This window comes from Rhineura floridana, chromosome 2, assembly GCF_030035675.1.
Source record: "Rhineura floridana isolate rRhiFlo1 chromosome 2, rRhiFlo1.hap2, whole genome shotgun sequence".
Lineage (NCBI taxonomy): Eukaryota > Metazoa > Chordata > Lepidosauria > Squamata > Rhineuridae > Rhineura > Rhineura floridana.
In genome coordinates, this window is record NC_084481.1 from 80,850,610 (window position 1) to 80,865,089 (window position 14,480).

Sequence of the window (14,480 nt, forward strand, 5' to 3'; positions counted from 1 at the left end):
CCTCTCCCGTTACGAACCAGCTCGTACACTAAGGTCTACTACGAAGGCCCTCCTCCGGGTCCCGACCCATAGGGAGGCCCGGAGTGTAGTAACAAGATCTAGGGCCTTCTCAGTGGTGGCCCCCGAATTGTGGAATAGTCTCCCCGAGGAGGTACGCCTGGCGCAGACACTATTATCCTTTCGGCGCCAGGTTAAAACCTTTCTCTTCTCTGAGGCATTTTAATTTAAGTTATTTATGTAAATGCTGTAATTTCTATTTTAGATGGTGTATTTTTATATTTGTTACACTGACTTTGTAATTTTATTATTGTATATGTTGCTATGTTTGCTGCCCAGAGAGCTGTTTGCTAGTCGGGCGGGATATAAGCTGAATAAATAAATAAATAAATTTTGCTCCCCTGATTTGTGGATGAAAATCCTGTGCCTCAAACTGAGCTTCTGTGTAGCGTCACTCTTCCCTCATGCTCTGTGGGTGGGTAGGAGGCGACGAGGGAGGAGGTGGAGAGTGAGATGGGGTGGAGTGGAGAAAACAATCATTTTAAAAAATTGATGGTGGTGGTGAAGAATAGAATGGAGGGGAAAAGGAGCCAGAGGGCAAGAACATGGATAAAGGAGAAGGAGGCAGCAGCAGCAGAATGGAGATAAAGGATTGTGGATGTGAAAGATGACAATGTGTGTGTGTGTGTGTGTGTGTGTGTGAGAGAGAGAGAGAGAGAGAGAGAGAGAACTGTGTTTGCACTTCACACACAAAGTGACCTCCACCACCCTCTCTGGCTACTGTGCTGCATTTGCAGCATTTTGCATCTCAGGGAAAAATGTTTGCTTGGGTGAGTGTCCCTTAGTTGGTGGCAGAGCAGAGTCTGGGAGGTGGTTAAGTGAGAGAGATTATGCTTGCTGTATGAGTGGGGGGGGTGGACTTGGTTTGACGTGCAAAGATCTGAATAGTGGCGTCTGCCTCCCTCTCCACCTCCCTTATCAGCAGAGAGACACCATTGCTATCGTACGGATAAAAATAATTATTCTACTACCTCTGTAGGTGTGTGCTTATTTTTAATGTTGTTTTAGGCTACTTAGATGTGCAGCAGCCAAGGCTAGCACCTTGTAGGCATTTTTTAAAAAGTAACTGAAATGTAATTGTAGCTATTACTTTTGAGAAAAAGTAAAGTAATCAGTTACTTTCAGAGCAGTTGTAATCATAATGGTAATTACTACTTTTTTGGCCATGTAATTGTAACTGTAATTCATTTCTTTTGAAAAGTAATCTTCCAAGCTCTGGTTTGGGTTATTCCTATTGTATGAGTAAGGCTGCAATCCAATATACACTTACCTGGGAGTAAGTCCCATTGAACCCAATGGAGCTTACTTCTGAGTAGACATGTATTGGATTGCAGCCTATATCTGCAAACTAAGAACGTCTTTAGTACATGAAAAGCAGCTTAGAATTTAATAAAAATGCAGAGTTTTGCTGAAATGCTAAAAAATGCATTGAAGGCAAAGGGGCTATAGGTAAATACTATTACATAGTTTTGGAAAGAAAACAAAACTGTAAACACATTTATGAGGAAATGGGAGAGAGATAGAGGACTAATTTATTGTAAACTTGCATAAATGTGGTATGTAGCATTGTATTGTATAAGTTATGAATGGGAAAATGGTAATGGACTGCCTTGAAGTCGATCCTGACTTATGGCGACCCTATGAGGAGGGTTTTCATGGTAAGTGGTATTCAGAGGGGGTTTACTATTGCCTCCCTCTGAGGCTGAAAGGCTGAAATAAATGCCCTGGACAAAAACAACATAAAATCTTGACATCATTTGGCTTTTTCAAATGCATTAAATGGTCTTAAATCACGAGAATTTAAAAAAGAGTTGCAAGTGATCACTGTGTGCAGTTAAAACACACTCAAGAACTCTGCTTGTATTTATCTGCCTGCAATTCCTATTTCTCATTAGGAGTATTGTATGGTTATATGTGTTGAACTTGTATCTCATAATGGAGCATATTTGCCAACTCTACCTATTTATCTGGTCTAATACTGTTGTCTTATTATGGACCTGATTCTTTATAAATTTGCTAATGTTGGATTTAAAATTCTAAAAAGTTGGAAAAATTAGAGGAGTCGATCCCGACTTATGGCAACCCTATGAATAGGGTTTTCATGGTAAGTGGTATTCATGGGGGGTTATCATTGCCTTCCTCTGAGGCTGAGAGGCAATGACTTGCCCAAGGTCACCCAGTGAGCTTCATGGCTGTGTGGGGATTCAGACCCTGGTCTCCCAGGTCGTAGTCCAACACCTTAACCACTACACCACACTGGCTCTCTAAATGTAAATGTACTGCCTTCAAGTCGATTCCTACTTATGGCAACCCTATGAATAGGGTTTTCATGAGGCTGAGAGGCAATGACTAGCCCAAGGTCACCCAGTGAGCTTCATGGCTATGTGGAGATTCGAACCCTGGTCTCCCAGGTCGTAGTCCAACACCTTAACCACTACACCACCATCAGTATCATAGGACATAACAAAATACAGTTTTTCCCTTTCCCTTTGGTGTTTGAGTGCATGTGGATGGGTGTGCACACAGGTACAACACCAGGCCATTATGATCTAAAGTGAGGGTTGAGTAGTGAGATGGCCAGGTTTGCTGGATACTAAATTATTCAGGATTGTTAAAACAAAAGGAGATTGCAGAAAACTCCAAAAGGACCTCTGCAAACTCAATGAATGGGCAGTAAAATGGCAAATGCATTTCAATGTAAAGTGATGCATGTCAGGGCAAAAAAACTTGAATTCACATAAATGCTCATGAAGTCCCATTCCTGGCGGTGATTGACCTTGGGGAATGAGACATTGGGTCATGGTGGATAGCTTAAGTTTTCAATTCGGTGTGTGGCAGCTGTGGGAAAAAATAGCAAATTTCATGCTCAAGATAATTAGGAAAGGAATTGAAAATAAAACTGCTGATATCATAATGCTGTTATACAAATCTGTGGTGCAGCTGTGTTTGGAATACTGTGTACAGTTCTGGTCATCTCAGCTGAAAAAGGATATTGTAAATTTGGAAAAGATTCAGAAAAGGGCAGCCAGAATGATCAAGGGAATGGAACGATTCTCTTATGAGGAAAGGTTACAGCATTTGGGGCTTTTTAGTTTACAGAAAAGGTGAGCAAGAGGTGACATGATAGATGTGTTTAAAATTATGCATAGCATGGAAAAATTGGACAGAGAAGTTTTTCTCCCTCTCTTGCAACACTAGAACGTATGGACATCCAATGAAGCTGAATGCTGGAAGGTTTAGGACACCCAAAAGAAAGTACTTCGCACAGCACATAGTTAAGCTACAGAACTCGCTTCCACAGGAGGCAGTGAAGGTCACCAACTTGAATGGCTTTAGGACAGGATTAGACAAATTCATGGAGGATAATGCTGTTGATGGATACTAGCCATCAACTAGGCTGTTTTCTGTCCCCACAGTCAGAGGCAGCATGCAGCTGCTGGAAGCTGCAGGAGGGGAGAGTGCTGTTGTGCTTATGTCCTGCTTGGCTTCCCCCAGGCATCTGGTTGGCCACTGTGAGAACAGGATGCTGGACTAGATGGACCATTGGTCCGATTCAGCAGACCTTTCTTAGGTTCTTATGAAGTTAGAAAAAAAAAAGGATTGAAATGCTTTCTTGGACTGTTTGCGTTGCTTGGAGAGGTATACAGCTAAGCAAGAGCACCTTCTAATAGAAGGGACAGAAAACAGCTGCTTTTAAATTTCTGTAAAACATATTAAGGGGCACACAATGGGGTTCAGAAGAAAAGGCATACAAGTACAGCAAATGCAATATGGGCGCAGGTGAAGTGTTCTGGTTATTTTTTCTTCTCCTCCCTTTCCTGTTCTGACTTAGGCTTTTAATAGACCTGCTCTCTAAGTGGGAAATAAGCTGTCACTGGCATGGAACACAGGTATGCAAACCACTTTCTAATTGTATTTTTTGTTGTTGGTGAGATAAAATGTTCTACGAACATACAGGGAATGTCTGGGTTGCCTGGCTGCTATGTCACCCAGTGACAAAAGCTGAATGCAACATAGTAACCTGTGCACATAACGTTTTTTCTCTCCTGACTTTTTCTGCCATCTATTGCTGGAATGCCATTATTTCCTTATATGTTCATCTGATGTTCTGAATGAGTGCTGAAAAGGGAAAAAGTATGTTATCCTTTGGGTTTTGGGGTGCCATGTGCAAGATCTGTTTGCATTCCCACTTCCACCAGAGCAAGCCTAAATCTACAGTAGCTATGAAAATACTGCAGGCAAGTTTTTAGTCTGCTGTTTTTGGCTTTCTTTGAATCCTAATGAGTTTCTTGGTCAGTTCATTTTGCCAGAACTTAATTTACAGGGGCTCTTATTTATTTCCTTATCATGGCCAAACAGAGAGAGGTTTTTAAAGGTTATTTTGCCAAGTGCTTTCCATTCTCCACCTTTTCAACATCCAGGAATGAACAGATACCCCAAGGGAAAATGTTTACTCAATATTCCTTAATCTCTTAAACACCTTTTGTTCAACCTATTATATCATTGTGGTTAAAAGTGCTACAATAGCTTTTAGAAATAAATGGGAAAACAAACATAGGGAAGACTATCAAAACAAATGTGGCAATTCATTTCCCCCAAAGTACCAACATTATCTCAGTCAGTGTTACAATATTTTATCATTTTATTTGACATTTAATTGCTGGTATTTAATACATGTTCAACTGAATTAAACTTAAGTCACAATTGGCACAATAATATTACCTAATAACATGAATTTCTTATCCATGTTAACTTTCCCTCTAGCACTTCAGACCATCCCTGCTGGTATGTTAAAAATAGAAAATGTGTGGCCAAGAGGATGCAAATTTCTGGCATATTTGGTGGACCTGTCTGTTTTTTAAAAATTCAATATGGGTAACCCCCATCTTGGAGGTTTGATCACCCACCCACAAGACCTCATTACTTCTGGCGGTGGCAAAAAAAAAAAAACTTACTGCAGGTGTGGATGGAACCCAGTCCTCTGGTGGGTCTACAAATAATCACCTCCCCATAATTGGATCAGTCATTTCATGAGGAGAGAGGTAATGAGTTCCCCCTACTCAGCTGATAAGCATCTGTGTGAATGTGAAGAGTGTGGGGTGGCATGTGACCCCTGGAAGGTTGGACATGTATGAATGCTGCAACATACATTATACCTTTGGATATCCTAGTTATTGAGTTAGGATATTTTAAAACAGTGATTCCAAACCTTTATGAGTATGGGAACCCTTTGTAAGCTCAAAAACTTTCTTCACACCCCCCATGCTAATTGTAATTTTAGTCTCTGTTAATTTAAAAAATGGTGTGTGGCAAAATCACATCTCCAGATATCCCTTTCCATAAAAAGCTCCCTGCAGACAAGGAAGTGTTGCTTTTTTTTCTTAATGCAAAGGTCCAATCAAATTGGTATCCCCCTCCCTGCCCCCCAGTCTGAAGATGTACAGTCCTGTCTCCCAACACCAGTAGGTCACAGTGTTGGAGTAAGACCCAGGTTCAAATCCCCACCCAGCCATGAAACCCACTGGGTGATCTTGAATCAGAATCAGAATCAGAATCAGAATCAAGTTTTATTATGGCCAAAGACCAATATAAAAGTAAAACAAACATCATAAAACAATTATTAAGATAGGGACATTCAAATTTAAAACACTAATCAGGAATTAGTTTCCAGGTCTAAATAAAATATTCATTATTCATTCATTATTCATTATTATTAATATGCTTTATTCTATATTAATATTATGATTTGTATTCTTATAATATTTAGCCTTATATTATAACAAATAATAATGAATAATGATCTTGAACCCTACATAGTCTGACCAAGCCTGACCTATCTCACAGGGTTGGTGTAAGGATAAAATGGAAAGGGGAGGGAACCATGTGCACCGCCTTGAGCAACTTGGAGGAAAAGTGGGACAAATAAATACATTGCAGCTGCAGTATATGGATCCCAGCCTTGGCCAACCTGCTGAGCTTATAATAATAATAATAATAATAATAATAATAATAATAATAATAATAATAATGTGTAGTGGTGGGGCTGCTAGATTGTGAAGACAAAAGCGTGGATAGATTGAGGAGGGGGGATTTACTGCTTTTAAGCCTTGGGATGATCATCAGAACTGATCAGTTGGCTAATGTGCACTTGGGGAATGAGAGTGGTGCAGAAGACAGATCAGCGCATGCATACACACAAACACACCTGCCCCTCCTGCAAGCATCTGAAAGCATACATGCATTTGGGCACTTGGGAGGAGGGAAGCCCTCAACTGCCGCAGCATCTTGGAGAGAGAGATTGGGGGAGCGGAGTGCAGGTGGAAGAAAGGAGGGATGCTGGCATACACACTTAGCCTCAGAGATGGGGGGCAAGCAAGTCCTGAGCTTCCTTTCTTTGTCTCTCTCTTGGCCAAAGGCAAGATCTGGGCAGCTCACAAATAAGAATAATTTTTTTAAGGAGCAGAAAGGAAATGGGAAAGCAGCCTTTCCTTGCATCCTTACTTCTTTTTGCTTCACAAAAAGCCCTCTCCTCTCATTCTGAAGTGGCAGTGCGATGAGATGGGAGTCAGCAATAGTAATCCCCTCTTTTTCCTGGTAGCTCCACACTCAGCCTCCTTTGGCATCTGCCACGTGTTTTATAGGCAAATGCCTACCCTTGGTGTGCCTGAAAGATTCTGTGGTGCTTCAGCATAAGTCGTCCCCTCTCATTTGGAGTAAGGAAGAGGTATTGTCTGCAGCAGCAGTGAGGAGTAGACAGGGTCTAGGGAGTGAAACTAGCCAAGGGAGTCTTTAAAAAAAGACTTTTTAAAAAAAAAATCCTTTACTGTTTACGGCCCCCTCTGGATTACTTTGTGGCTCCCTGGCGGTCACAACCCACAGCTTGGGAACCTGTTTTAAAAGATACCGTAAGATTTAAAATATATGAAGCTATTTTGGAGTCTACTGACTGTACCAAAAATTCTTAATTAATCTAAGTGGAGGGTTATGCCTACTTCGAGAACTTTGTTGTGTAAGGCAGCCTTCCCCAACTTGGTGTCCTCCAGATGTTTTGGACTGCAACTCTCATTAGGTAATGTTACGCATGTGAGCTGAGGTATTCCCCCTTGGAAGCAGGGTTCAGAGGGCAGACAAGCAAGCATTTATGCCAACATTAGTCTGAGTTTGCATCCAAGCATCTGTCAGATTGGACCAGGGGAGTTGAGAGGACAGGATGAAATTTTCAGCCACCAAGTGGGATCTTGAATGAATGAAGTTTATGCAGATTTGTTATGCGATTTAGAGAGACCATGTTTCTGTTTTAGCATTTTACACTTTCATGCATCAGCATAGTAAAATCAATAAGGAAATGTAAAATCAGTAACAACTGTGAAGTGTGTCAGTGTCTCTGTAGTACTGAATAATCTCTCTTGTAGCTGCACATGTCGTGCATAAAAAGGGACTTTACAAACGATTAGACACCAGTGTTAGGGGCAAGAATTCATTTGTGTGGATGCTCTCTATATCTTCACATGCGAGAACTTTTATTGCTGAGCAACTTGCATCCTGATTTTGTTCAGCTTCACCCCAGGTTTTTTTAAATCTTTTTTTCTGTACTCAGATAAAGAGATATCAAACCTTGCTTTTGATGAAGTAAGGAATTCTTCTTTGGAGTGAGAACTTCGGGTTTAGCCTGTGGAGTTCCAAGGGACAATTAAGGCTAACTAAACATTTTATAGTTTTCACCCTTAGCAACGAGAGTGCTCCCTTTGCAACATCAAGGGATGTTGGAGGAAGGACAGGCATACCTGATGAGTGGGTGGCATCATTTGGCTTCCCCTGTACATAGATACTTCATACATTAGGTATTTCATACAAATTATCAGTAAAAGTGCATTTACAGTGATGCCCTCCAGTTTACATTGGCAACTTGCCTGATATTTATTTTAAAACAGTGATATTAAGATGTCTTGCCAGAAAGCCACAAACCGATGCTACCCAGAAATTCAATTTTCCACCTAAAAACCTAGAGTGCAAGGCACACTCTCTCTTGGGGTTAGGATTAACACTGTGCAGAAGTGTTCAGTGGTAGAACATGTGCTTTGCATGCAGAAGGTCCCAGGTTCAGTTCCCAGCTTTTCCAGGTAGGGTTGGGAATGTCCCTGCCTGAAACCCTGGAGAACAGCTGTCAGTCAGTGTAGACAGGGCTGAGCTAGATAGACCAATGCTGTGATTCAGCACAAGGCAGCTTCCTATATCTTGTGTGCATCTTGATCTTTTCAGATGACTTGTGTCTTAGACTATAATTCAGGGATTGCACAGTTTCCGGCAGGCTTAAAATTAGCATGGGGAAGGGGGCTTTGCACAGGTCTGTTTGATCTGAGATTAGGGAATACAACTGATGAAAAGCAGAGAAACACTCTCCATTTTGGATTATATGTTTAGCTGTTTGAAAAGCTCTCCATCTTGAACATGAAATTTTGGACATGAAATTTGGCTCTAAAAGATTTTTTTCAAAAAAAGATAGTGAAGGGGAATCTATTTCAATTATGCATATATTAAATATGCATTGATTAAGATATATGTGTACTTAGCCCAGAATTGTACCATAGCTTGTATCAAGTGGGGTGGAATAATTTGGGTTTACATGCACTGGAATTTGCATACATGCACAAGAAGGTATGTTCTTGCTGCCTGACTGCTGATGGCAAAAAGTTAAAGCAGCGTGTCATCCAAACCGGGAAAATCACATTTATCTTATGGTTGTTGCCAAATGTCATTATAAATTTGATATTTTAAAGTGTCTAAGGGATCACATCTTTTGGAGTGTGATGCTATTTCAATCTTGTAACAGTCATCAGAAGGGCTTGATATATTAAGTGATAGTGGGAATGCTTATTCCAAGCAACAATTTGTAGTAGCATTTCTTTTTATGTTTGTTTCTGACAAAGCTTCAGGAACCTAGCTTGGGCGTCACATCAGTTTCAGGGCTCTTTCAGTTGTGTATCTTTATTTGCTAAAGATTGAAGCAATTGAGTTGTGAGGCACTAAAGAACAAGACACTGGGTGACAAATAATCAAGGTATATGTGCGAGTGTGATCCATGCTCAGAGACAGCATATTGAGTCCCAGATACTAGAGATGGAATTGAGCTATCTTCTTCATGCCCTTTCTCAATGGCATCTGGTTATCCACTCCTGGAGACAGATGCTGGGCTAGATTGGCCTTGGGTGGTCCCGCAAGTCAGTTCTTAATATTTTTATTCCTAGAAAAGCTGTACTGCTGTTCTTCCAAATCAGGTGGTGGCAGCTGTTTCTGCTTCTTCATTTAATTTAATAATTGTCAGCACTTAATCATGGGGTTGCCTAGAAACTATTATATCAAGTCTTTAACTAGCTTAGAATGTTTCAGTGGTTAATATATTTGCCATGCATATTTCCCACTGCAGGCCTCTTAGTTAATTTTAAAAGGAATTGGCTTGGTCGGAAACACTGAGGGATTGCATAATGTGTCTTCAGACCATGTTCACGGATTTCCCACAATAAGCCTGATTTGGCTTAGAAGTAATCAGTGACAAATGCAGAGGATGGCCAGATGGCATCCATAAATGGTCCACTGGCCTTACCTAAAATAGAGATGACTCCCTCCCTTATGTTTCATTGTGAACCTGAAGATAACTGGAGAACACCTTTTTAATGATACTATTAAGCAAAAGAAAGAAAGAAAGAAAGAGTGGATATATTGGGTATAAAGAACTGTTCTTGATGGCTGATTTGTAATTGTGGCCCTCTCTCCCTGTTAGGTACAAGCCTCCATATCTCAAATCCTTGCAGAATTAAGGGCCATTCAGCAAAGAAGGTCTGCAAACTATAAGGCTCTGTGAGGGCCAAAAAAGGAGAGCCAAGAGGAAGGGACAAAAATATAGTTAATGGAAAGTGGTTGGTAAAGCAGCCCATTCAAGATGACAAGTATAAACAACTGGAACTCATGCTGGTAGTAACCAGGGTCACAGATGGGTAGAGCACCCAAAGAAGAGCAGGAACTGGGTCATGAGAAACCAAACAGAAGTCAAAGGCAAATGAGGAGGAGAACTGGGTCAGAGTTACAGAGAACACAGGGTCAGGGCACAAAGCCACATGAGCCTGCCCATGTATTAAATTCATCATCTGAGGCCCTTCTATGAGTCCCCCATCTTCTGAAGTTGGGCAGATGGTGAGTGTAGAGAGTACCATCTCATTTTTTGCCCCACAGCATGTGGAATGATCTTCAAGCAAGCTTTGCCTGGCACCAATTATGTTTTCTTTTAAAAAAATCATTAGGTCTTTCAGTGTATCAGTTATTTTTCCTGCTGTTAGCTTCTAGTGATAGTTCTGGTTTAATTCGTTCTGACACCCAATTATTTGTCTTTTTTGTGATCCATGGTATGTGCAAAGCCCTCCTCCAACACCACATTTCAAACGAGTTGATTTTTCTCTTATCTGCTTTTTAACTGTCCAACTTTCACATCCATACATAGAGATCGGGAATACCATGGTCTGAATGATCCTGACTTTAGTGTTCAGTGATACATCTTGGCATTTGAGGACCTTTTCTAGTTCTCTCATAGCTGCCCTTCCCAGTCCTAGCCTTCTTCTGATTTCTTGACTGTTTTCTCCATTTTGGTTAATGTCTGTGCCGAGGTATTGATAATCCTTGACAAATTAAATGTCCTCATTGTCAACTTTAAAGTTACATAAATCTTCTGTTGTCATTACTTTAATCTTTTTGATGTTCAGCTGTAGTCCTGCTTTTGTGCTTTCCTCTTTAACTTTCATCAGCATTTGTTTCAAATCATTACTGGTTTCTGCTAGTAGCATGGTATCATCTGGATTTCTTAAATTATTGATATTTCTCCCTCCAATTTTCACACCTCCTTCATCTTGGTCCAGTCCTGCTTTCCGTATATGTTCTGCATATAGATTAAACAAATAGGGTGATAAAATACACCCCTGTCTCACACCCTTTCTGACTGGGAGCCAATCGGTTTCTCCGTATTCTATCCTTACAAGTAGCCTCTTGTCTTTTTTTTTTTTACAATAATTTTTATTCAAATTTTCATAAAACATAGAAAACAAAATCATAAAACATTCAAAGACAAAAAACAAAACAAAACAAAAATGATTAAACAAAAAAATAAAATAAAATAAAATGTTGACTTCCCATTTGTCACATATCAAATCAGTTATAGGTCTACAATATATAACAATCGTGTCTCTTAAATCATATTATAAAATCACTTTCCTCCAGTAGTTATCTTAATTAATCATCAAATCTCATAAACATTACTTTATTCTTTCCACAAAAAGTCAAAGAGAGGTTTCAATTCTTTAAGAAATATATCTATCAATTTTTCTCCAAATAAACATGTCAATTAATCCATCTCGTTAATAATTATAATAATCTTATTGTCATAACCATAGTCCAAATAAACATTTCGATTAATCCATCTCATCAGAATCTGTTAGGTCCAATAATTTCAATAGCCATTATTCCATTATCCCTATTAGTTCCATCTTCCATCTTCAATAGTCCTGTTAAGTCCAGTAATTTCAGTGTCCAATCTTCCATTATCAGTATTCCATAATAATCTTGCTGTTGTAGCCATAGTCATATAATAAGAGTCTGATGGGAATTTCCTCTATCCCAAATATTTTCTTGCCATCCATTCTGAATAAGTTGCTGAAATACTGTTGTAAAGTCATATCTGTGTTCTTCTTTTTTACAAAATGCACTGGCTCATCTCTTAAGAGTTTTTCCATTGTCACATGGCTGCAGTTAATTCCATAGATTTTCTCTATATCAAGCTCCATCACATCATTCCAGTCCAGAAGATTATCCAAGCCATTGATAACTTTATCTCTAATATCTTCATTAATTTCTTCAGAGATAACGTTAAATTCCAAACAGTAGATTTTATTTCTAAAATCCATAAACTCCAGATCTTTTTCCAATTCCACATTTGTTCCAATCTCCAGGGCTTGTATCTTCCCTTTATTTTTTCTTTTCTCATCTCTGATCTCATTCTCCTCTCTCACAGGGTCCCCTATTTCTTTAAGCTCCTGCGTCATTTTGCTCAGTTCAATTTTCAGCTCCTTACTACCCTGTCGCAGGGTTTGTTTCGTTATCTCAATCTCATCCATTATTTTCTGAAACATAATTACTTCCAGATTCTCAGCCACTTTCTTGATTGCCATTTTTAAAACCACGAAAACAAAGCAAAACAAAAATAAAGAAGAACCACTTCTTATTTCAGCAACAATTGGGTTAATATTCCAGGCTTGATGACATCACAGTATAAACAGAGCAACCTGCCTTATCTCTCTTGTGCAAGAATGCAAAACAAATTTAGTTCCCAGCATCAAAACAGTTAGTGGCGTCGTGAAGAAGCAGATTCGTCAAAATAAAATAGACCAAAAAGAGAATAGTCCCAGACAATATAATATTCCTCGGAATAGAAATCAGGAATAGAAATCCCTCTTCTGTTTATTATCTTTAGAATGCACTTCCAGGACAGCTTTTTGCGACAGAAACAGAGATAAGCTGTTAATTTCGTGAATAACAGAGAAGAGCTATATCTCACCCAGAAGTTGTCCAAAGCCGATCAATCTGACAAATCTCCTTTTGCTGCAACAATTTAAACCAAGTAAAAAAAATAATAGAAAGAAGGGTGCTTGCCTGTTAGTCCGTTCTCTCTTTGAAGAAAAGATAAACGTATCGCTTAAGCAGATAGAGCTTGTTAGAAAGTCCGTCCGGCATTGTTGGCTGGACCTTATCTCATAAATTAATGAAATCCAGTCCTCCCAACAAAAACAGGCTTTGAGGTTGATCTCTACGTTTCTCCCTGCCCGGGAGAAATTTCATCAGTCAAAAAAAAAATGTTCTGACTGATTTATATCTGAATAAGCTTCTTTTGAGGCGGGAGCCCGTCCCAAAAGCAGGCACAAGCGAAGTCACCCTTCCCGGAAGTCGCAAGTAGCCTCTTGTCCATAGTATAGGTTGCGCATCAGAACAATAGGATTCTTACTTAATTTTAATTTTTTTAAAAACTGTTTGTCAGGTGCTCTCTTCGAAGTTTAATTTAGATGCCACTTTCCCACACAAAAAATTGTGCCCAAAGCAACTCACAGCACATAAAAATAGAACTTTCCTCTTCACTCAGGCATTTTAATTAAGTTAGTATGTGTTGGAACTGTTTTAATTTTTAACATTTTAAAATTTTTAATGTTTTATATTGTCATATGTGTATTGTATTTTTGATGTTGTTCTTGTAAACCGCCCAGAGAGCTTCGGCTATGGGGCGGTCTATAAGTTTAATGAAATAAATAAATAAATAAATAAATAAATAGAAATAAGTCACAACACAAAACAAAAAGGTAATATATATAATATAAAATGAACTAACAATTAGCTAATTCCATTAACTATTTCAGGAATATTTGAAAAGCCTTCACTGTTCATCAGGTAAAAGGTGGTCTGTAAGTCTTTGAATCAGTCAAATCAAGCTATGAAGACTGTTGCTCTGTCAAACTTTGGTCTAATTTGAAATCTTGGAATGGTTTTTGGTGGCTAATCAGGATAGTCATATGTAATGGATGGGGCTTAATGAGCAGGAGACCTGTAAGGAGGGAACAAAGTCCTCTCTGTTGGTGAAGGTCTGCAAGTCTTGGTGGCTTAGTCTTACAGGCAAGCTTAAGGAGATCCTATGATCCTATTTGGGGAAAGGCCATAGCTCAGTGACAGAGCATCTGTTTTGCTGCATAACAGAAATGTAGTTTCCAAATCGCATGAAGTAGGAGCTCCTCTCTATTTGGCACTGGTTGGGCCTCATCTTGTGTACTGCGTCCACTTCTAGCCACCACACTTTAAGAAAGATGCAGACAAACGGAACAGGTTTAGAGGATACCAATAAGAATTATTAGGGGACTGGAAACAGAGCCCTGTGAGGAGAGACTGAAAGAACGACATATTTAGCCTACAGAAGGGAAGACTGAGGGGAGATAGCATTCTTCAAGAACTTGAAAAGTTGTCACACAGAGGTGGGCCAGGATCTCTTATTAATCATCCCAGAGCACAGGACACAGAATAATGGGCTCAAGTTACAGGAAGCCAGATTTCGACTGAACATGAGGAAAAACTTTCTAACTGTTAGTGTGGTATGGAAACAATTACCTAGGGAGGTGGTGGGCTCTCCAATACTGGAGGCATTCAAGCGGCAGCTGGACAACCATATGTTGGGTATTCTTTAATTTGGATTCCTGCATTGAACAGGGGATTGGACTCAATGGCTTTATAGGCCCCTTCCAACTCTGCTATTCTATGAAAATATGACATTCCTGTGATTGTCATCCTGTGGCACTCCCTTTTTAAAATATTTGTCAAACGGAGCATCTTTTGGATTTTTTAAAAAG

The 14,480-nt window shown here is 39.6% G+C and overlaps 1 protein-coding gene across 1 annotated transcript in view; it reads left to right on the forward strand.

Annotated features, from left to right (window-relative positions):
- Positions 1 to 14,480, forward strand: part of ADCY5 (adenylate cyclase 5) — a 421,425-nt gene that overhangs the window by 128,480 nt on the left and 278,465 nt on the right. The window lies entirely within an intron of this gene.